Raw genomic sequence first — 25,351 nt, 5'->3', positions numbered from 1 at the left:
TGTGTATCAACCCAAGTTCATGTTAGGGTAAAACAGACACAAAAAGTAATTTTAAAGAAAAATTACTAAACTAACATTGTTAAGCATAATTTTTGCAATAAGTAAAATTGCAACACTATATAGAAAAAATATTAAAAATTTAAACTTCCTAACTCCCCCTAAACTTGTACTTTTCTTTATTCTCCCCCTTTGATCACAGCAAAAACGGGGGCAAACAAGTTACAGAAGTTGAATTAGGATTAACTAAAAAAATTTCTAAGTGTTAAAAAAAAATTTTCTAAGTTAAGATGAATTTTTCAGAATTTGCAAAGGAAGAAAAAAAATTTCAAGAAACAATTTTTCTAGGAAAAAAAAATTTAAATAGTTTCTAAGGATATGTTTAAAAACTTTTTAAAGCATTGTTTAATTCTAATATTAATGCTTTTATCAGAAGGTTAATTAAACATTTTTATTTCGATATTTCGGCTTCCAGGTCGTGGCGAGGCACTAAGCCTTCTTGGTTATTAGAGCAACAACCCCTTCCTTAGACAAAGCTTCCATAAAGAAACTCAAAGTTTAATTTTCTCACTGTAAGCTTTTTAATTTTTTTTTAAAAAAAAATTAATCAAGTACAGATTTTGGAATCCAGTAAAGGTTCCTTCCTATGGGATTCTTTAAAAACATAGGGGGTATATAACTTTTAGGAATTTTCCTAAGTTGACCATGATGTTGTTTAATGTACCAATTCAATTTTCCATAAATTCTAACGTTTGATTTTGGAAATCTATTTAAGCATGCATCAGTTTTCAATTTTTCAATTTCTAATTTTAATTTATCATTCTCTGATTTTAGATGATCATACATTTCTAACAGGCATGCTCTTGCTAGGTTCAACTTTAGTTCAGCATTCTCTTTTTCTAAATGATCTAACTCTCTAGAAAGAGACTTGATAAATTTAAAAGATTGAGTTGGGGTTAGATTGCATACCTTACTTACCTGTTCTGGTGACGCTCCCCCTTCACTGTTACTTTCTTCTTTTGATGTTCCTCCCCCTTCATCAATGCTCATTTCTGAGCTAGATGTTTCTTCTAGCTGATGGTTGGCCATCAGTGCTAGTCCCGAGAATTCTTCGACTTTTGACTCGGAGGATGAAGAGTCGTCCCATGTCGCTTTCAGATTTTTGTGCTTGGAGGAATCTGGTTTCTTGTACTTGGTCTTTGTTTTCTCCTTTTGCTTGCTCTTCAATTTGGGGCAGTCATCCTTGATGTGCCCCTCTTCGTTGCAGTTGTAGCAACGAATCGTCCTTTTCTTTCATTGATGCCTCTGCGATCTAAACTTATTAGTATTAAAAAATTTATTGAAGCGTCTTACCAGAAGTGTCGCTTCTGATTCGTCGACCGAGGCTTCGGAGTCAGAACTGTTCATTTTTGCCTTTAAGGCAATGTTCTGACTGGTCTTCTCTACTCCATTGGGCTCTGAAACTCGAGATTCGTGAAGTTCAAAAGTGGAAAATAATTGTTCTAAAGTACTTACCTCGAGATCCTTAGAGATGTAGTATGCATCTACTAAGGAGACCCACTCTGGAGTTCTGGGGAAGGCATTGAGCGCATACCAGATAGAGTCCCGGTTCGTTACCTCTTCTCCAAGATTAGTTAGTTGCATGATCATCTCTTTGATCCTTGCTTGGAGCTGCGCTACCTTCTCGCCTTGGTTCATCCGGAGGTTCGTCAACTGGTTCCGGAGGATGTCGCGCCTTGCTAGCTTCACTTCAGAGGTACCTTCATGGAGCTCCAGGAATTTCTCCCAGAGATCTTTTGCGGAGTCGTAACTTCCGATTCGATTTACCTCCTGAGGTGGCAGTACACTAAGTAGATGGAACTCAGCCTTTCCGTTGGCGACGAAGTCGGCTTGCTCCCTCTTGCTCCATGTGTTTTCTTCTTTATCTTTCGGCGCTGCAAAACCATATTTCATAGTAATTAAAATATTAAAGTCTATTTTAAAGAATACCTCCATTTTTCGCTTCCATGTAGCGAAATCTCCGTCGAACTTCGGGGGATGGATGTTCGCGCCGGCCATTGTTCAAATCTTTGTGCTTCAGATGGCAGTTAGTCCCTCTGAGGCTGTTAGGCTCTGATACCACTTGTAGGCGCAGCGAGGACCGGCAAGAGGGGGGTGAATTACCTGCAGAAAAAATTATACCCTCCTCAAAGCTTTCCAACTCTTAAAATAAAGCAACAAAATTAAATTAACTATAGAAATAAGAGGAGACAAAAATTAACCTGGTTACAACCAAGAGAGTTGTTAATCCAGGGCAGTAAGAAAAGCGCAGTAAGAAAAACTCCTTCTCAGAAGGCGGAGAAGCCTTTTACACTTTGACAGCACAGTAGTTGCTTAAACAGAAATTACTAGAGTTGCTATTTCGTTCGAAATCGTTGTTGTGTACAGCTGCTCGAGACCCTCTTTATATAGGGGTTCTAGAGCTTATCGGATGACCTGATCTTCGGGATCAGGTTTTGACTCGAGAGGGATCGGTCGACCGATCCCCAGGTTCGGTCGACCGAACCTGCTATACCTGCCCAGTCTTCTATCCAGGTGCAATCTCTGTGGATCGAGCTTAGGTTCAGTCGACCGATCCTTTTGTTCGGTCGACCGATCGACCAACGGTCTCCAGCTGAGTTGGCCCGATCAAACTGCTCGACTTGGTCTCTGGATAAACTTGGGTTCGGTCGACCGATCAGTAGGTTCGATCGACCGATCAGCTCCACCAACGGTCAGCTTCTGACGTGGCATTCGACGTGTCTGCTGCGGTTGGCTTTGGTTAATGAAGGGTTTGGTCGACCGATCAATAGGTTCGGTCGACCGAACCGTTGACAAGTCAACTCCAGTTGACTTGCTCCGGTTCGGCTCCTTGGGTGATTGCGGCCCACCGGAATAGGGCTCACCGGAACCCAATTCCCAGCTTTCTCCTCGAGCAGTCTTCCGTCTGGCTTCTCATCCCTCGAACATCGCGCACGTTCTTTTCGAACCACCGGAGTACTCTTCCGCAGTTGTCTCGTCCTTCGGACGCACCGAGCCCGTCGACTCCCTCCCCGTGCCGTCCTTCTCGCTAGCTGCGTCTTCCGCTCGACTTCCTGTGCTCCTAAGTTCCTGCACACTCAAACACAGGGGTCAGACAAAATGCAGGACCTAACCAACTTGGTTGATCACATCAAAACTACCACAGGGTCCAACACATACAATCTGATGACCTCTTTCACATACAATTGTGCTAACTTCTCAATAGAGTAGGATGTTCTGATTGATAGGAAATGAGCAGACTTGGTCAATCTGTCTACTATTACCCAGATAGCATCATAACCATTCGTAGTTCTGGGTAATCATACAATAAAATCCATAGATATATCCTCCCACTTCCACTCTGGGATCTGGATAGGCTGCAGAACTCCGCCTGGTCTCTAATGTTCTGCTTTAACCTGTTGACACATCAGACAGGTACTGATGTATCTAGCAACATCTCTCTTCATTCCAGACCACCAGAAGCGTTTCTTTAAATCTTGGTACATCTTGGTGGAATCAAGATGCATCGCATAGGGTATTCTATGGGCTTCATCTAGAATTTTCTTTCATAGTTCTTCTTGATTAGGGACACAAAGATGATTTCCATAATATAGCATCCCACGGTCTAATATTTGAAACTCCCCATTTTCTCCTTCTTGTATTCCCTTCTTGATCTTTTGAATATTAGGATCTTCATCCTGCCCTTTCTGTATATCATCAAGAAAGGTTGACACTAGTGTCAAAGTAGAGAGCTGCGCCGTAATAATTTCTAGCCTGAAATTTACTACTTCCTTCCGTAGGGGTTGGGACATGACAGATAAGGACAATAAAGTTGCACAAGAGTTTCTACTTAGCATATTTGCCATCTTGTTCGCCTTCCCTGGATGGTAGAGGATTTCACAATCATAGTCTTTGACTAACTCAAGTCATCTCCGTTGTCTCATGTTTAGGTCTTTCTGAGTGAAGAAATACTTCAGACTCTGGTGATCTGTGTAAATCTTGCACTGAGTTCCATATAAGTAGTGCCTCCAGACTTTGAGAGTGAAGACTACTACTGCTAACTCGAGGTCATGCGTGGGATAGTTCTTCTCATAATCTTTGAGTTATCTCGAGGTGTAGGCAATGACTCTGCCATTCTGCATCAGTACAGCTCCGAGTCCCATTTAGAAGCATCGCTATACATATCAAAGCTCTCGCCATTTTCTTGAAGAGTCAGGATTGGAGCACTGGTCAGTATCCTTTTTAGTTCAAGGAAACTCTTCTCACAATCCTATGTCCATTCAAATTTTCTATTCTTTCTGGTAAGTGCTATCAATGGAGAGGCAATCCTTGAAAAGTTCTCAACAAATTTCCTATAATAGTCTGCTAATCCAAGGAAACTTCTGATTTCACTAACATTCCTGGGCCTATTCCAGTTACTCACAGCTTCTATTTTTGTCGAGTCTACTATGACCCATCTTTGGAAATAATGTGACCTAGGAAGGACACTTGATCCAGCCAAAACTCGCACTTGGAGAAATTCGCGTACAACTGTCTCTGCTGAAGAATCTGTAATATTGTCTTCAGATGTTCAGCATATTCTTCCTGCGTCCTGGAGTATATAAGAATATCGTGTATGAAGATGATCACAAACTTATCCAAATACACTTTGAACACTCTATTCATCAGATCCATAAACGTAGCCGGAGCATTCGTCACTCCAAAAGGCATGACTACGAACTCGTAGTGTCCATACCTCGTTCGGAATGCCATCTTCGATACATCATCTGTCCTCACTTTCACTTGATGATATCCGGACGGCAAGTCTATCTTGGAAAAAACTATGGCTCTCTTTAACTGATCAAATAGATCATCAATCCTCGGCAAAGGATACCTATTCTTGATTGCTACTTTGTTAAGCGCTCGGTAGTCCACACACATTCGCATGGACCCGTCCTTCTTCTTTATGAACAACACCGGAGCTCCCCATGGTGAGTGACTAGGGTGAATGAATCCCTTGTCGAGTAGTTCTTGTAACTGTCCCTGAAGTTCTTTCAATTCTACCGGAGCCATGCGGTAGGGTGCTTTTGAGATTGGATGGGTACCAGGGATGAGTTCAATCTGAAATTCAATTTCCCTATCCGGCGCTAAACCTGGCAATTCCTCAGGAAACACTTCCGAGTAGTCACACACGACTCTAACTTCCTCTAGCTCTTGATTTCTTTCTTGCTGAATATTAACCACCTGAGCTAGAAACCCAGCACATCCATCGGCTAACATCTTCTGAGCTTTCAGGGCTGATAAAAATTTCTGGGTTCTGTTCTTTGAATCTCCGATGAACTCAAACTTAGACTCCGCCTCAGGTTAGAATAGAACCCTTCGCTTACGGCACTCGATGGAAGCACTATACTTGCTCAGGAAGTCCATCCCAAAAATAACATCATAATCAGACATGTTCAACAAGATCAGATCGTTGTACAGTTCTATGTCTGAAATTTTGACTGGCACAGCACGCAGCCAGTGCGTAGATGTCATTATCTCTCCCAAGGGTAGTGTCGTCAAGAATTGTCCGCTTAGGACCTCCGGGGGTATACCTATTCTTTTCGCAAATACTATAGAGACAAACGAATGGGTTGCCCCAGTATCAAATAACACAGTTGCATATTGATTAAAAATGCTTATCTGACCTATGACTATGGTGGAGACATTTGCTACTTCCTCTCTTATAAGGGAGAAAACTCGAGCATTTGTAGAACTTGGTGGAGCTTCTAGTCTACCTTGGCTAATATGTGGACCCTCCGACGTGGCCTGCATCTGGTGTAGTTGTGCCTGCTTGCCTCCATATTGCACAAGTTGTGCAGGAGGAACGTTGATCTTGGTCGAGCAATTCTTGGCCATATGCCCCTCTTGACCACATGTATAACAGCCACTCGTGCCCTTGCGACAGATTTTAGGATGCATCTTTCCGCAGGTGGAACATGTGGCATACTTAGGTTGCTTGTTTACGGATCCTCCCTTCTTATTACTCCACTGCTTCCTCTTGGAGCTCCCTTTCCAAGTTAACCCATGACTCTGGGGTTTCTGAGTGCCAGAACTCCATTGACCTTTGTTCTCTATCTGGCTTCTACTACTTGATATTGTTCAGATAATGCTCCGTGATCAGGGCACTACTAATCAGCTCTTCTGCAGTCTGCGGTATATTAATTCTACCAGCTACATTCAGAGCTATCTCTGGCCTCAGCATCTTGAGTATTAGTCTTACCCTTTCTCTTTCTATACTGACCAGCTCGGGACATAGGCGAGCCAACCTATTGAATTTCTTCACTGCTTCATCTACTGATAAACTTCCTTGTCGGAATTTCGTAAACTCATCATAATGTTTGTTCGTGACTCGCATATGGAAGAACTCTTCGAAGAACTCAGTCTCGAAGTCAGACCAGGTCATTTGATCTACTTTTCATTTTGCCTTGACCCGTTCCCACCACATTCTTGTATCCCCAGTGAAGCAGAAGGAAGCACACTTAATCTTTTCTACCTCCGGCCCGTCCAGTTGCTCCATTATACTCTCCAGGGTTTTGAACCATGCCTGAGCATCCCATGGTTCATTGGTGCCAGAGAAATTCTCTGGTTTCAGTTTCTGCCACTAGATGAGGTATGCTTCTTGGCTCACCACCTTTGCTGGGGTTACATGTAAAATACTGAACAATTAATGATTAAATGATAAGGTTATTTGACAAAATAATCTTATTGGTATTTTTAGAAATTTTTAGAAATTTTCTGCGATTAATTGGAGCTCTTATGACGTATTTAGAGGGGATGCACTTATGGGCTTGAGAAAAGCCTGTTTGAAATACCCAAAGGTGGGAGTTGATTAAGGAATCCACTTAGGGTTTAATTGTATTAAACCTAAGTATAGTTATATATATATATATATATATATATATATATATATAAAACTCCTCATCCCTAAATTCCTCACCCGACATCTCCTTCCCCCTCTCCACTGCCGCATCTCCCTCTTCCTCCCGCGCCGCCTCCTCCTTCTCCCTCTCTTCCACACGATCGACGCTGACGACCCTCTCATCGTGGACGTCGATCTGCCCTCTTTAGTCATGAGCGAGAAGGAGTCCCTCTCCGAGCTTCCTCACGCGGTCGCAAACACTGTAAGACCCGATTCTAGCCTTCCCTTTGCCCTAGGTTGGATCCGCCGGCTTCATCCTAATTGCTCCCTCTCGCGAGTTCCCGAGCAACAGTTGTCGGTCTCTCCTCACCCGAGAGCTGCACGCCGCTGATGTCTTCTCCTCGCCGGCACCCGAGCACCGCTCGGCACCTACTGGCCCCTCCACTTTCCCCTCCTCTGCCCAATGTCGCCAACGCAGTTGTGCCCTAATTGATCCGACATGTATGATCCTTTCTGTAGGTATGGGTTCATGAATACAAGGGAACGGGTGTAGGCACGCAAAGAGATTTCGGTGATGACCATGGATTATTCATGAAGTTTTTATGTCAGTTTTGGGTTTCAGATTTGGGAAGCTGCTATTGGTCTATTGCCGATATTGATTCTTTTCATAGTGTTGATTTGGGGTATTTGCTTGGAAGGTAGTGGTTCACTTGGTTTCGGTCATTACATCGTTGACAACCCATGCCCACTTCATCGGATATGTGCCACGCAGGCTGTTGAAGAAGAAGAGGTAATTAGAGCAACTTGTTAACTAGAAATTGAGTTGTTATCAGATTGGTTAGATGATTTCTACTCATAGATTGATGTTTAACTAACTGGTTCCTAGTAGAGTTATTTGGGAACATTTTTAGAATTGATTTGATATCAGATTAGGGTTATTAACAAGAACTACTAGGTTTGGATAGATTGGAAATAGAAGCATACATAACCTAATCTAAATTTATTATGAAGTGCAAGGGTTTTTCCATCTTAAGCAATTGAGGAGGAATTAAAGATAATTAAGGATGAGCTTATCATCTACTTAGATTTGGTTCATTAGGTAGAATTAAATATGGTTATCTAATCGACATAGGATTGGATTTTGGGTTTAGCTAGTGTTGTATATGTGATTAGCTAAACTTTATATCATGTGATGCAGGATGCTGATTCGAAATGAGCGTATTGAAGTAGGGCTTTTGATTCGATCTTCTTGTAAAGGCGGGTACTTCTTGCTTTGTTTTCTTTTAGTACTTTGACCTTAGTGCATGAATTATTTTGGATAAGGACAGTTTATCTTGACTCCACTCTTATTTTTCCTGCGCTTGATACTTCCACGTGATCTTTGAGATATTCGTTTCCATATCTATACAGTCTCTTGTTGTTGTCCATGATAAGTAGCAGATATTAGATACCATGTTTGTATATCTTGACTGTTATTTATTTATGTACTATTTTGAGCATGCTGGCTTCATGTAGCATACCTAATTTGTGCTTATATTTGTATGATGATTGTTGCATTTGGCACATCATGTCATGGCATGCATGTCAACGACCAATTCTCCCTTGCGGTCGAGAGAGTCATTGACCAGGGTCGCATCCTCGGCCACTCGAGAGAGTGGTAGCTGGAGTTGATGCCGCTTGTCCTGTCGTGCCGCACTCGGCCACTCATGGGTAGTGGTAGCTGGAGTTACGAGCAGCAGGGACCCCGTCGCAGATGTAGCTAGTTAGTTACTATGTAACTGTCCCCTCGGCCACTCGTGTAAGTGGTAGCTGGAGTAGTGTACAGTCTGTCACTGACCCGGCCTCTCGACCATACAAGGGTCATGGTGTAGAGAGGTGGGCAAGAGTGATCATCCGTGCATACGCTGTTATTATTATATTTGTTTTGGCTGCTGTTGTTTACATATGCTGTTATTGCTTACTGCTGTTGTTCACTTATGCTGATATACTTACTTATGTTGAGATATACTCTCATTGTAGATGTTTAGACATTGGTTTATTCATTGAAAACTTGTATATACCCTGCTTATTACATCTGTAGTTATGAGCAGTACTGTAGCATATTAGTACCAGTTCTGACCGACTATACCTAGCCTAGGATAGGGTTTCAGGTATGAACATTTATTTTGGTTCTATTGTAGTATCTGCTATTTCCTTTATGAGACTGTATACTGTTGACACTCTCTACTTGTACTTTATGTTCATGCACTATCTTTCCTTTACCCACTGAGTTCCAATACTCACCACCCTATAAAATGGTTTTCTTTCGCCAGGTAGCAGTAGATGATTCATGGGTGCTTGGAGAGATGCTAGCTGCCAGTCCTGGGTCCTACGTCACACTCGAGGATAGTTTTCTTTTTGGATTTTGTTACTATTTGGGTGACATATTAATTTTGCGGATTTTGCTTTTGAACAAGTCACTGTGGATTTTTGGAGTTTAGTCTGGTGGTTGCAGGTATTTTTGTTAGTGTCGTTGTTGGTCTTATGTTTATATTGTTTTGTGTTTTTTGCTGCATTTACGTTGTTGTGGGTTTACTTTCAGCCGTGTAGGCTTATTAAACTGCGTGGTTGTGTTTATTTTGTTATAGCCAAATGTGGCTGATGTATATTTTGTATGTAGTAATGCTTCAGATTGTCACCCATACAGGGGAGATGCTATCGGATTTTTGTCTGGCAAGGACTCTTCTGGGGTGTGACAATTTTATGGTATCAGAGCTCAGGTTTTGCGAAGCCTATTTTTGTGTCTTTGGGATTTTGATCTTGTTTCGATTTATGATTTTCGGTGTTCCGATTGTTTTGTTTTCCCTTTATAAGTTGATCCCTCGTTGTGACTTTTGAGTTTTGGGACCAGGCAACAGTAGGATATCTCTGAGCTATAGGGAAGTAAGGTATACTTTTAGTGATTATTATACCTCTTATATACATGGTCTTGTTTAAGTTATTGTTAGGCAAGTTGAAAGGCATAGAAATTAAGGTTATATTGGATGCCTGCGTAATCACTAAAACAGATGCAAGATTTAGTAATGAGTGCACTGGTTTCTTTCTATTACTTGGGTTTTGCCTGTATGGATCTAAATATTTGACACAGCTATTTATAAAAGGAAGTAGAGGATACTAGTTTTATTTATGAGGATCATAGAATATCGTTAAGCCTTCTCCTTTCAGTTTTCTCTTAGCACTGTATAATCATTCATCATATTACTATATGATTATTCCAGATCCGGTGCTAGTTGTCAGTTGGATTACTTCTCTTGCAAGGTATCAATCAACCTTGTTTGTGTGTGTATGAAGCGTTTAGGCATAGACATCATAAAGAACATAGAGAATAGTCCATTTCATAAAATTTCCAATTGAGAAAACTTAATATTTGGATTGTACTTAGTAATGCATGATCATGTACATTTGCTTAAGAGACATGGTAATCAAGTGGTTAGAAGTGTGACAATCAGGAGGCCTTTTGACAAACATAAAGGTAGTTATCAAAATGAGCGATGCTTATATACTACCTAATCAAAGCTTTTGGATCACAATCAATGATCTTGCAATTTTCTTAAATATATGGTATGTAATGGATATTCAAAGGATCTAGTAAATATGTATAGTATGACATAAGAAATTAGTGTTATCTCATTTCTTGTGAGAAAGAAAAATAAGCATTAGGATGATAGAAAGAAATGGTTGTCCAGGATTTGGAGTTGCACATCCTATAGTTCCTGTACCTTGGCATTTATTCGATGGTGAAAGTACAATCAAAATGGCTGTTGAATTTTGTTGCTAATAGTAGCTTGATGAAAATCCTTTTCCTTAGTCATGCGTGCTAACGTTTTTGCTTGCTTTATAACGATATACTTAGGAAAATATTAGTTTTTCCTAACCACGTGGGTTGGTAGTATTTGTGCATTCAGTTTTGTGACCTTGTGGGTATTGAGTGTCATTAATTAAAACACTTGCTTGCCTTGAGGATTCCTAGTGGATTCCTGGGTAATAGGAACTTGGGTTTGTCCTCACTATATGTATTGATGATCTGTTAGTAGATATTTAATGTGATGGTCTATTATTTGGTGCTAGACATTGATAGTGTATGTTATGGTCTTTGGAAGTAGTTGATGTATTCACAGTTGGCTAGGTAATAGTGTGGGAGTAGCGGAAGCAAGATGAGCTCAGAACCCACAGAAGCATCCTTTTCGGTTAAGGATTTGATCATGATACATTGATGGACTACTATATGGGTGTGTTATTTGGTTGTTATCCTTAGATGAGGATCCCTGAGTTAAGTGGTAAATTTGGGGACCAAATTTTTTATTAATGGGGGAGAATGCAAAATATTGAACAATTAATGATTAAATGATAAGGTTATTTGAGGAAATAATCTTATTGGTATTTTTAGAAATTTTCTGCGATTTAATTGGAGCTCTTATGACGTATTTAGAGGGGATGCACTTATGGGCTTGAGAAAAGCCTGTTTGAAATACCTAAAGGTGGGAGTTGATTAAGGAATCCACTTAGGGTTTAATTGTATTAAACCTAAGTATAGTTATATATATAAAAAAAAAACTCCTCATCCCTAAATTCCTCACCCGACATCTCCTTCCCCCTCTCCACCGCCACATCTCCCTCTTCCTCCCGCGCCGCCTCCTCCTTCTCCCTCTCTTCCGCACGATCGACACCGACGACCCTCTCATCGTGGACGTCGATCTACCCTCTTCAGTCATGAGCGAGAAGGGGTCCCTCTACGAGCTTCCTCGCGCCGTCGCAGACGCTGTAAGACCCGATTCTAGCCTTCCCTTTGCCCTAGGTTGGATCCGCCAGCTTCATCCTAATTGCTCCCTCTCGCGAGTTCCCGAGCCACAGTTGTCGGTCTCTCCTCACGCGAGAGCTGCACGTCGCCGACGTCTTCTCCTCGCCGGCACCCGAGCACCGCCCGACACCTACTAGCCCCTCCACTTTCCCCTCCTATGCCCAATGTCGCCAACGCAGCCGTGCCCTAATTGATCCGGCAGGTATAATCCTTTTTGTAGGTATGGGTTCATGAATACAGGGGAATGGGTGTACGCGCGCAAAGATATTTCGGAGATGACCATGGATTATTCATGAAGTTTTTGTGTCGGTTTTGGGTTTCAGATTTGGGAAGCTGTTATTGGTTCTATTGTCGATATCGATTCTTTTCATAGTGTTGATTTGGGGTATTTGCTTGGAAGGTAGTGGTTCACTTGGTTTCGGTCATTACATCGTTGACAACCCATGCCCACTTCGTCGGATCTGTGCCACGCAGGCTGTTGAAGAAGAAGAGGTAATTAGAGCAACTTGTTAACTAGAAATTGAGTTGTTATCGGATTGGTTAGATGATTTCTACTCATAGATTGATGTTTAACTAATTGGTTCCTAGTAGCATGAAAACTTGGTCGAAACCTAAGGTAAGGTTTCTACTCATAGATGATTTCTACTCATAGATTGATGTTTAACTCATAGATTGATGTTATCGGATTGATGTTCCATCTTGGCCGAAACCTAAGGTCAGGTTCTAGGTTTTGTTTGTACAACGTATAGCATGAAAACTTAACTAACAACATGTAATAGATCATGTATCATGAAGGAGCATAAATAAGCATGTTTAGATTTCAAAATGTTACTCTAAGCCTTGTATTCCCTCTTGGATGAAACCTCAAGAGTGAGGTTCTAGACTTTTTGTTACAACATGAAGCATAAATTGTAAACTTGACAACCATAAGCGACCACAATTCCTTATCTTGGTCGAAACTTGCAAAGAAATTCTTAAGTTTTTCAAACAAATTTTAAATATAAAGCGTACGAGAACTATTGTACTGCAGGTGAGGGAATACTTACATCTCTCGCTTAATTCTCTAAGAGAAGTAACCTTGGTTGTGAAGCTTTTTCCTAGAGAGAAAACCTTTTTGCTTGGTTCGGCAATGGTGAGGAAGAAGAAGCTTGGTTTCGGTGGAGAGGAGGAGGGAGGAGGAAGAGAAGAAAATGAAATTTTCTCTTTCCTTTTCTCCTTTTATTCCACATGAAAGGAAGAAGGAAAAATGAATTTTTCCTTCCCTTTTCTTTTACTCATCCTAAATGAAGGGAGGAAGTAAAACTCTCTTTTCATTGTAAGAAGAGGAAGGAAACTTGGACTTCTCCTTCTTAGTGGAGAGAGCTTTCACTTTCCTTACCTTTAACCATAATTTCCCTCTTTTCATATCAGCACACCCTTGTTGAGGCTACTGGTTATAACATGGAACCACTTACTAAGAGGTCCAAGGTTCAATCCTTGGTCATGCCTCTTTTTGGTTCTTTTTATTATATCCTTTTTTTTAAAGAAGAATCCACATGAAACCTATTTAATCATGCATAAATTCATGTAAAATTTCTAGGGATCCTATGGGTGTTACAGAAACAGAGCTGAGAGGTACTCAATAGTTGCAAAGGGGTCTGGACCGTATGACCCTAACCAGCCCTGTGGCCCTACCCGTGAAGGGCATGCTATGGCCGAGTGGTGATGACCGCCCGTGTGGCCTTTCCAGACCTAAGTTTGGGCACGCCCGTGTGTACCACATGGTCGTGTAAGGTCTCCCCTGCTGAAGTAGGGCACGACCCTGTGGCTTCCACATGGTCGTGTCACCTGGCAAGTGAGGAAGAGGGGCACGACCGTGTGGCTCACACGGCCGTGTCACCTCGGCTATGATGAAGGGGTGCACGGTCGTGTGAAACCACACGACCATGTCATCTTACCCAAGAAGAAGAGGTGCACGGTTGTGTGCTTCACACGGCCGTGTCACCTTGACCGAGACCAAAAGTGATGCGCGGTCGTGTGAAGCCACACAGTCGTGTCACTATGGCCGAAAAGAAGAGGTGCACGGTCGTATAAAACTACACGGCAGTGTCACCCTGGCCGAGAAGGAGCTGGTGATGGCCGTGTGAATGCACACAGCCATGTCACCCAGGCTGAGAGGGAACAGGTGATGGTCGTGTGGATCCACACGGTCGTGTCACGGGCCGTGCAGGGGTCACACCCAGCACTACAAAAGAGGTTGGTTCTCCCCTTTGTGCTCCCTCTTGGCTTACCATTCTCTCCCATTTCTTTAGGAAGAGTCTTTGACATGCTAATTACTAACAAACTGTCAATTTCTTCATACACAACTCTTAATAGCATTTTTATACTAAGTGAAATAAGACAATAAGTCCATCAATACCAAAATTTAACATATTCATGCACTAGCAAGTTCCAAGATCACTTCCCACTGTTCCGTCACACACATAGCAAACATTGCTCCTGCTGCCCCTCCTTACTCGAGCTTTCCTTTACCTTTATCTGTAGTATAAGGAAAAGTAATCTATAAGTCAATTGCTTAGTAAGTACCATCTACTCACAAAATAATGCATTAAAAAAGAAAAACATGTTTTGCAAACTGCTTGAAGGAACACTAAACATGCACTCAATAATTACTCATCATGCAATCATCAACATTTTTTAAATAGGATTATCATGAGACGTCAACATAAAATCATGCTTGTATTGAAAACAAGTAATGAAAACCATAAACCTTGTCATACAATAGAGTTCATCAAAACTGCACCTTATAGTCTCTAATTCCCAAACTTAAGAATGCTTTCACTTAAATAAACAATGAACTTGGAAAAACTTCATATTACGTACTAGTGAAAATAATAATCAACTTGCTTTGGGCCCGACATTGTACCACTTTGCGCACATCCTTAATAAGATCTGAGATAGCTAATCCCAAACCTATTAAGGTACTACTAGGCGATCTAGGGGCTTAGGGGCGATCTAGGAGCCCGCCCATGGACCTTGTGTCCAGTACATGCCATCTTAAAGTAAAATACTTCCTTTTTAATACTTATTTCTTATACTTACACTAAATTATCATTTCAACAAACATCTTGTGTGCACTTAATCTCTCCCACTTATAGGGAAGCACCTTGGGGTACTTGATTATGCTTCTTAGTCCCAAAACTTAATGGGAAGCAAATCAAATACTCTAAACGTGCTCTTAATCCCAAACTTGGGAGGGCATCTTACAATTATAACATCTATCTCCTTTAACATACATAAAACATATCATGGCATGAATCTTCTTTTAACTTACATAGATACATACTACAACATGCATCGACGAAGCAACTTATATCACAGGTGAGAAATACTTACATCCTTTTGCTAAATCTTACTAGTATAAGATGTAGGGAAAACAAATCCCCTCTTGCACGCCTAAATCCCCAAAACACCTTTCCCGAGTGTACCACCTCCTTGGGAGAAACCTTCCCTTTTGATTCTTCCCCTTGCAAAGCTTTCAAGCTTGGAGCCCTAGGGTTCTTGACCGAAACTTGAAATGAGGAAAGGAAAATTTTGGCTAGAGAGGAAGGGAAGAGGAAGATGAAAAAATAGGTTTTCATCTCTTCCTTTCCCTTTTATACTAAGTGGAAGTTGAAGCATCTCTTCACACAAAATCTGCTTATAATCAATTGTTTCCTACTTTCAATGTGATGCTTTACCACCACCTAATGGCTACTTAAACTAATTTCAAATAAGAGGTCTAGGGTTCAATGCTAGCCCAGGTCATTCACTACAACAAAAACCCTCATAGACATCGGTGGAACAACAACGGTTTTAAGCAAAAACCGATGTCTTTGAGTATTTTACACCGGTTTTTCCAAAAATCGGTGTCTATGAGCGTAGATTTTTACTCATAGACATCAGTTTTTTAGTCGATGTCTATGAGCGCCTTTTTTTTTTGTTAATAGACACCAGTTTTAACAACGATTTTTAAAACCCGGTGTTAATGAATAAAAAATAATAATTTAATTTTTCCACTAGCCAAAATTTACAACACTTCACAAAGTTCTCTCCAAACCTAAACCAATATCACGCCCCTTCTCTTAGCCTAAACCTAAACCCTCTCAGCCTTATCTCCCTCTTCCCCTTCGATCGGATCGACGCCCCTTCCTTCTTCCCCTTCGATCGACGCCCCTTCCTGGATCGACGCCCCGCCTCCTCGTCCGATCCTCTCTTCCTCCTCCTCCTTCCTCTCTTCGCTCTTCTCGGCTAAGGTAGGGACCGACGAGATCCAAACAGCGAGAGGACACCCACGACCACCATGGCACGGTTGGTCGGCAACGTGAGGGAATCCGAAGGAAGAGAGAACAGCACCGAGATCCAGGAGCTCGTACACAGAAGGGGCATCGACTTACTTCCTCCTATCCCTCCCCTCCTGCTATCTCCCCTTCTATGCCAGATCTACCTCTCCGGCAATCATGACCTCACCTTCGTCGGCGCCCTTCCGATGGCTCCCCCTTTGCCGCCACCTGGAGGGGGAGCGGTGGTTCGAGGGGGAGCGGTGGTTCGAGGGGGAGGGGTTACGACGGCTCCCCCTTTGCCTCGCCGCCGTTGATGCCCACTCGTCGTCTTCTTTCCACCGTCTGCCACTTCCCGGAGTCGTACTCTCTTCGCTGGTCTGAGCGGTCCCAAGCCCTCGCCTCCGCCTATAGAAGAAGAGATGATCTCAAGGGTGTGTTCAATATTTTAAGTACATCTCGATTTTAGCCTCCCATAGATTTGCCGCTTAATGTTTGTATCATTTCTTTTTCCCTTTTTGCTTGTACATCCCAATGGCGGAGCTAAAGAGCTAAGTTTCTCGTTGGCTCCAAGTATCCTGGGCTGAAATTGGAGGATTCTGGTGTTTTGAGGGTTAAGAAATTTACAAATTTTTATGCTGAAATTTTCTTGTTTTGGAATCCTAATTCGAATGGACACATCTTGGGTTTTTAACAAGGGCAATGAAATTAATCGCATTTTTTATTTCACATTTTTTTCTTTTTTTTTTCTTAATGATGCGAAGAGGAGCTTTACGCCCAGAAGAACCAATGAGCCCATCGTGTGAACGAGAATGGAGGAACCAGGCAATATAATGAAAGAAAATATACATTTGCAGCACTGTTGATAAATATAGGGAGAGTTTTTGATCCATGTCTTAGAAGGTTGACTTTTATGACAATCTTTATAATGGATGAAGCTTTGGTGCATTATAGAACATCCAGGGAAAGTTCTAATTCATGGCTTGGTAGGTTGACTATTAAGGCAATGTTTTTATGATCTAGCTTTAGTACATTAGACACCTGCAGAGAGTTTAGACGTAAATCTCGCACAGTATGATTTGTTGTTGATTTTTATTCCTAATTTCCTTTGGGTTGATATCATCATCTAATGCACAGATTAATGTCATGCCAACTTCTGTGCTGAAATCACTATGCTATGTCCATCACTTGAGTTTTCCAGTGTAGTCTAGCACATTTCTGGGGAAAATAAGATTTACCTTTGCCAATATTGATCTTACATGGGCAAAATTATTTACATTTCTCCAATGTGTTAAATGAGTCTGTCTTCACTTAGCTTGTTCGAGGAAGAAACAGAAAGGAAGCTTACGCCTTGGCTAAGCCTTCATCTGTAGCTGATCCATTAACAAAATGGTGACCTTTCAAGTCACGTGGTATCTACCAAAGTTATATGGGCTGTAAAACGCATGCAAGTATGGATTTTCTCGTCTTGTGAATTTTGTATCTACTGTCTCTTTAGCAAGAACCTAATTTACAAAATTTACTCTCTTATAACTAATGGTTATGGAGGATAACAACCAAGATATAATTAAGTGCATTTATGTTTCGGCTTAGAGTTCCTGCTGTTTACTTGACATCTGAAGATGGTAATTATGTGCAGAGTGGCTATGATACTTTGTAGTTGAAGAAAAATTCAATTACTTTGATGATCATCTAGACTGAATATTAATGCTTGCATTTTTAATTAGGATAATTAATTTGTAAATTTAGCATGAATTCTTACTATTCTAATGAATCTAATACAAATTTTAAGTGTTAATAAATACATGTACATACTTTCAATTTTATGACAAATTTAGCACATTAAATCTAAGGTCCATACTGGGGAGGGTATCATTTGGTTGTCGTTGCGTTTGAGAAGTCAAACAATGCTTCACTCTTAATCTAGTCATTTCTAATTGCTGTTATATATCTGACAATGCTTTCACTCTTAAATCTAGTTGTTTCTATATACAATGTCTGGTTACTCTGGTGATTATCCATTACTCTGTCTTTGTTCATTTTTAATTCAGTTGTTAAGAGGTGTAAACAAACTTATTCAATCACATGCATTCTACCAGGTTGGAGCTTGGTGAGACCGAAATGTAATCTGCACGAGTAGATAAGGGCTTGCTCCATGCCTGGCGAAAGAATTCTTAGATTTAGGTGCCAAAGCTGTTGTCTCAGATGCACTAGTAAGGTGCACTAGTTCTTGATTCAGGTGCACTAGTTGTTATTTCTTGTTGCTAAGTTGGTTTTATGTATTCTTTCAACTATCAAGTTTCTTTTATGTTTATGCTAATTCTTTCCACTAATATGACATGTTTTCTGGCTTATAAATTTACCTCTTTTTGTTGTTATTGTTTCTACAGGATTTGTGTGTTGGGCTTCTTAGACGCTACATATATAACTTAAAGGCTTTGATCATTAAGTGAGTATTTTCTTTTGACCTTCTTGTTAAATCGATTCATGACCAAGTTAATTATGATTTTGTGAATTTCTGAATCCATCTGAATAGTTCCTAATACGGTTTAGGATTTAGGATAGACCGGATCCGGAAAGACTTTGCCAATTGAGTGGCAAGCTCGTTGATTATTGGAGCTATTACTAGGGTGATATAGTAATTCTAATAATTAATTAGTCAGTTGTTTTGATCTTTCCAGCAAGAGATCTGAATGAAGTTTCCAGCATATATATGAAGAAAAAAAATCTTTTGGGGTTCAAGCTTGCGTGCCCGATTACGAGTTTTACAATGTCGTTACTTTCTCTGATTTTTGGAATCCATTAGCTGGACCTCTTCATTCCTGTTTCAGTAGATCCTAAACATTCTTGGTCTAGGGAAGAATTTTAACTAGAAATAAGTTTAGTCTCACTTGACTCCCATAAAGATTTAGATGCATATTTCTACCCTTGAAAAGTTTGCAGATCCTGTAAAAATTCATTGGCTTAATTCAATCACAGTTTGAAATTGTTCCTACATTCCAGTTGTTGCTAAACTATTTGCCAAGAATTTCTCTTTGTTGTTATTATGTACAAACAAAATTAGAGGTAGACAGAAACTCTTCACCTCTGCAATCAAAATGATGGAAATTGGAAAGAACAACAACTATCTTTCCCATATAATTCTCTAATCTGAATGGACTATCTTAACCTATTAACTGTTATGGGTGCTAAAGGGAATATATATCTCCCTATTACTAGCTTGGCATATGATAAACAATTACTTTTGCGACTCTTTTACAACATTATGAGGTCAACAAGCATTTAAACAATATTTGTTTTCCAATATAATCTCACCACACAAAACAGAATTAAGAAATTACTTTGATCACAGATTACATTCAAGCCAAATGTTATACAGGCTTGATTTTGTTTTATTGTTCAGAATACTGTGGAAACAAAAACAATATTGCATCATTTAATAATCTTCAAATGACACTCTAACTGAATTTTGGTTTTGGTGGCATTTGCAGGTCCATGATGCTTCCTTCCAACATGTTGATAACCATGCTAATTGAAGGTCTATTTTCTGGCTTTATCTGTATGCACCATAAACCCATTATCATCATCTTTTTTGCAATTTCTTTAGTCTTAGGATTAGCATCAGTCTCAGGACTAACAAGACTGGTATCAGGAGTGACCAAATCATAGTACTTATCAAAATTATCATAAACCCAGTCTGGTGTTAGATTGGGTTTATGACAATTTTATGTGCATATGCAATTTGTATCATCTTCAGGAACTGGCAAATGGTCAAAACAAGTTTAATAATAAGGAGCACACATATAGCTTGATATCTGAATTGCTTCCCTTGCTGAAACATATCTATCAGAACCAATTAAATGAACTGGAAGTAAAGCAAGGGGATCAAGGTAAGCTTCAAAATAATTGCCTAGTTTCTTCCTCCAGTTAGATATCCTCTTGATCGATCTATCATCCAGAAGGTGGATTTTCTGGTGTACTTCTTCGAGTATATGAGCCTCACAATGAGCTTGTTAACTGGTATGTCTTCACATCTTTAACACCTATGAGAATTTCGTAATTTGCTATGTTTCTGAAATCATGGACATAATAACTGAATAATGTGTCCTGACCCTGTTTCTTAAATGGTCATTTGTAAACTTGTGCCTCTATTTTTCTTTAGCAAGTTCTAATTTTTAGGTCATATTATGTTCTTTGTTATCGTCTCATCATGCATTAAAATGTTCACTTGATTGATATTGTTTTCTTTTCTTGTTTCCCCCTTGGAACCAATAATTATTGCAAGACTTCACTAGTGGATTTTCACAGAAGTTGCTCAAATTGCTCTTACAAACTTTGCTTAGATTGTTGCGGAAAGATAGTAAAGGGATCTGCTTCTCAGACACCTGCAATTGATTCCTCCAAGGCTGGTAGGAGACAGAGGGCAAAGAAGTATGTCATCAGAGAAATTGTTGGGAAAAGACGGAGACGTTCCACAGGCGAGCGACCAGATAACTCATCTTTATCCATCGTTGAATCTGATAGCAAGGCTAAGAATCATGGAAGCAACATTCCTTGCCCACCCAAGGAATCTGGAGGTTGTGGAAACGGTCTTCTTAAGTTAAGTTGCAGCATACCATTTGTTTGGTCTAAAATGGACTTCTCTTCTCTCTTTCAACTATGATTTTTAGTCTTGGTTTACTAATATATTATTTATGTGTTTTTACAGTTTACAAATCTCAAGTATTCCAGAGTTGAAATTGATGAAGCGCGGTTCGAGTGGGCTAAATGCATGCTAGATTACATTTGAAGTGCAGTTCTACCTTGATGTGTTGTTAAAAGAATGTTCTACCTTGATTCTGATACCTATTAGCTTTTGATGTAAAAAAGAATGTTTGTGTATTTTATGGATACTGTTGTAAGAAGATTATTTATGTAATTTATGAATATTTGTGTATTTTATGGATACTGTTGAATGAAGAATATTTGTGTAATTTATGAATATTTGTGTATTTTTTTTTGTTACTGTATTCATTGTTTTGGAAATCAATGTGCTGTTAAAAAATATCGATTTTACATCGGTTCTCCACAGCTGCAAAATCGATGTTATTAACTAATATTACATCGGTCATATACCGCTGCCAAAACTGGTGTTATTAACATATAATATTACATCGGTTTTACACCGTTGATGAAACGATGTCGTTAAGTCATACTACACCGGTTAATAACCGATTCGAACACCAGTGTCGTTAAGTGATACTACACCGGTTTTAATCCGATGTCTAAAATGGTAGACCTTTTACATCGGCTTCATAGACATCGGTCGAAAATGAAATAGACACCGGTGGAAAACCGATATCTATGAGGATTTTTGTTGTAGTGATTTATGATTATATTTTTATTTCTTTTTCTCTTCTTCTACTTCTTTTTGCTTTATTTAAATAGAGGAAATTTATGAGCGTTACACTACAACAGGACCTAACTTGGCTTGGTTAATCACATCAAAACTATCACGAGGTACTTACACTTAAGTCCCTATATATTGATCCATAACATGTTCAATTCCACAACACAGCTCTCTACATTTCCTTCCAAAATATTAACATTATCATATACAGTGTTGAATAATGCACCAAGATCAATATCATCTGTAGGAGAATCAACTACCAGAGAATCAACAACTTCGCTTGTAGTCTTAAATAGATCCACCTCAACACATTTATTATCTAAAAAATCTATTTTACTATAATACCCTATAAGCCAGGAGGTAGATCTAAAAATTTATAATCTACTACATTATCATTATAATCATCACCTGAAGAATCTTCATCTTTATATACATCAGAAAATCTGCACTCAACCATATTAGTATCATAGAATTTGTCAAAATTATTACCGTCATTGGCCCCCACTAGCCTTTGTAGAAAAGGAATCCTTAGTGGAGGTTCTGGGGAGAATCAGTTTGTCTTTTCCCCAAATTCACTTTGAGCATGTGACGGGGGTTCAACTTTCTTATCTAGTGTAATCAACCATTGAGAGAAAGGTATTCATGGCCTATGAACACTTTTTGGAGTATTAGAATTGTGTTTTTATGGTTCTCTTTTATTCTTCTCCTCATTCCTATACAGTTATTTCTCTAGAAGTTTTTAAAGATTCTTGCTACTTCTCAACTTGATAACATTACATTCTGCACTGGACTTCTCTATTCTTTTTGACCCCTTATTCTATGATTTGATAAAGTTTCCTCTCTATCCATGGGCGGTTGTAACAACTTTTGTGTGACAGTTATATTCTTGTCTTGCACTTTAGGAGTTATCGGGGGAGATTCCATCCAACTTTTGTCTGACCATTTTTGGAGATTCAATACCACTTGATCAATTAATGTATACACCTCGTCTAAACTTTTTTTATCAAAGAACCTCCAACAGATGAATCCAATAATAACTTATCTGAGAAAGAAATTCCTATGTAAAATATGTGCACTGTCAGTTATCTTTCTAAACCATGATGAGGACACTATCTTAATAAATCTTTGAACCTATCTTATACTTCAAATAGTGATTCTTCATCTTTATGAGCAAAATTTATAATGCAATTTCTTATATACACCACTCTACTTGGAGCGAATAAATAATTCAGAAATTGCTGCTCCAATTATTCCCAACTTATAACGGTTTGAGGATGGAGAGAATAAAACCAAGTCTTTGTTCTATCTTTGATGTTGAAAGGAAACACAATCAACTAAATGGCATCAGTAAAGACTCCTTCACATTGTACTATGTTGCAATATTCAAGGAATGCTTCAAGGTGCAAGTATGAGTTTTTGGAAACTTCTCCTCCAAATTTATGACCTTGTATCATGATAATTAATTCTGAGTCTAGTTAGAAATTTGCTACTTCAATCTAAGGTTGCACAATGGGAGATCTGAATCTTGTAGAAAAGGGTGTGATAAAGTCTCTTAAAGACCTGCTTGGCATATTAGTGCTCATGGTATCTAAAAAAATTATAAGGAAAAAATAAAAACACAAAATTAAAGACAAAAAGAAAAATACATAATGAAAAAGAAAAAAAATAAAAATAAAATTATCTAGAGTAATTCATATGCTAATAAATTAATGTTAATCGAACTTAGTTTCAGGCAACAGTGTCAAAAACTTATTATGAAGTGCAAGTACACGACTATGTCGTCAATAATAAAAATATTGATCACATAGGGACTATTGATAAAGCACTAGTTAATTTCATACGGTGAATTATCAAAACAATCAAAAGGTGGTTCACAAACGCTTGAGAGAGAATGAGAGAAGAGAGAGAGAAGGAAAGAGAGAGTAAAGAAAGAGCAGAAGCGTAAGTGAGTGAAGATGAAGGTTGTTTTGGGGTAATTCTAGGGCTTTGGTTTCATTATAATGCTAGTTAATGTCTCTATGCTTATATTCATGTAGGGATTCTAACTAAAGTCTGACATAACCCCCTGCAGGTTGCACCATAGAGTTAACACAATTTCTAATGTCATTAAGTAGAGAAGTAACTCTAGAAAATACAATTAAAGGGATACCCTAGGGCTCCCCAGTCATACAATCTCTAGAGTTATTTAATGTGCTTCCTAATAATGGATTAATGATATTACATAGAAGAGTTAACCTAGAAAGTCCGATTAAAGGGATATCTTCTGTCACATGGCCCCCTGGTCATATAGTCGCTAGATTACACAAGTCACTTCCTACATTAATTTGGGAAAAACTCCTAAAATTCTAATTAGCCTCCCTAGTAAAGAATTGATCCCAATTTAAAGGGAATGCCTTAGAAAGTAAGGGATACCTTCTGTCACAGGGTTCCATGGTCTTATAATCTAAAGCACCTTCTTTAAACAGTGCCTAAAAAACTACATTTAAATATATTGACCGCACACACATTTCATCAAACATATACAAGGTATAACATATACAAATAAGTCATAAAACATATCATAGTGTAAGAAAATATCTAAATACATAGTTTATACACCAACATCACATCATAACTACTCTCTACATCCTAAGAATCAGAGAATCTACTCCATTGCGAAGGTATTACAAACAAGAGATGAGAAAATAGTAATCTACAACTCAATAAATGAGATAAAGAGAGGAGAAACCTTATCAATGCATCACCGGTCTTCTTGGTTGCAATCCTTACTTCAGAGGTAGATGGATTGGTGAAGATGAAGCATCTAGGGTTTCCCTTAGAGGCGAAAACTCTTCCCAAAGGAAGGGGTGAAACCCAAACCAAACATAAGTGAAAATGGGAGAAACCCCCCTTTTATAGCAGGGGCATGCCCCCCTAGTGTTCTCCATAACACAGTTGTGCCTCAAGGCATGGTGTGGCATGCTCGCAGCCCAAGGTGGGCACGACCATGCCTTTTAGCACGACTGGGTTGCGTCTTTTCCTATGGATGAGAGGCACAATCGTGCCTCAAGACACGGTTGGGCCATGGGTTTTGCTAAGGATGAGGCATGGTCATGCCTTATGGCATGACCTGCCCGTGTGGATTTCTGAGGGTAGCTCTAGGGAGGCACATGACCATGCCTTTTGGCATAACACTAGTTGTTAATCTTTATAAGTTGCTTCAATATATGCCTTTGCTCTATTTTCGTTCTAATTTACATCCTGTCAATAAAAACAAACAAGGAGCAAATCTCTAAAAGAGAAGTGAAAGTATGACTATATAATGAAATAGAATACAATAAACATAGATTATATTTATGAAATGCAAATAGATACGTATCAAAGAATACCTAAAAATATATATAGCCCATGCATATTAGTCATATATCAAAATTCTAGGTTAAATGTTCTGCAACCAACAATATTATATCATGGAGAAGGAGAAATCAACCTCAACCTAAGCCAGCACTAACAGAGGAAGAGTTACCTTATTTGACTTTTCAAACCTTCCTCAGCTTCCTCCACCTCCAACTACCCTAAATTTAGAGGATAAAGAGATCAAACTTGAATGGTCAGTTACCAGTCTTCAATAGACTGTAGTTAGTGAGTTTCAGAGACTGAAGAAGCAACAGCAGGTTCAACATCTTTAGATGATGGAGATGTTCAGATCTTAGAGCATGGGTCACCCTCCAACTCTGTCAGTAGACTAGTAGCTCTCAATATTCAAATTGGCACCTCCTTAATACTGAACACTTTTGTTGATTATATTTGACTTGTCTTTATTGACTATGTATGACTTGTCTTTATTGACTATGTTTGAGTTTTTTCTATGTTTAACTTGATTGTGACTAGTATTGACTTTGATTGACTCACATTGACTCGTTACTTACCTT

At 39.4% G+C, this 25,351-nt stretch overlaps 1 long non-coding RNA gene and 1 other non-coding gene across 3 annotated transcripts; both read left to right on the top strand.

Moving 5' to 3' along the window:
* Window positions 1-18,477: 18,477 nt before the first annotated feature.
* On the top strand, window positions 18,478-20,080 carry LOC122032704. 2 transcript variants are annotated; one of them, XR_006126198.1, is made up of 3 exons: window positions 18,478-18,500; window positions 19,543-19,941; window positions 20,014-20,080. It is a non-coding gene; the product is annotated as an uncharacterized LOC122032704 (long non-coding RNA). The 2 variants fall into 2 exon arrangements; XR_006126197.1 differs by having other exon boundaries at window positions 20,011-20,080.
* Window positions 20,081-22,532: 2,452 nt separating this feature from the next.
* On the top strand, window positions 22,533-22,638 carry LOC122033145. The gene has a single exon (XR_006126396.1). It is a non-coding gene; the product is annotated as a small nucleolar RNA R71 (small nucleolar RNA).
* The last annotated feature ends 2,713 nt before the right edge of the window (window positions 22,639-25,351 follow it).

This window comes from Zingiber officinale, chromosome 11A (assembly GCF_018446385.1).
Source record: "Zingiber officinale cultivar Zhangliang chromosome 11A, Zo_v1.1, whole genome shotgun sequence".
Lineage (NCBI taxonomy): Eukaryota > Viridiplantae > Streptophyta > Magnoliopsida > Zingiberales > Zingiberaceae > Zingiber > Zingiber officinale.
The sequence above is the reverse complement of the archived record's forward strand: the minus strand, read 5'-3'. Positions and strand labels throughout refer to the sequence as shown.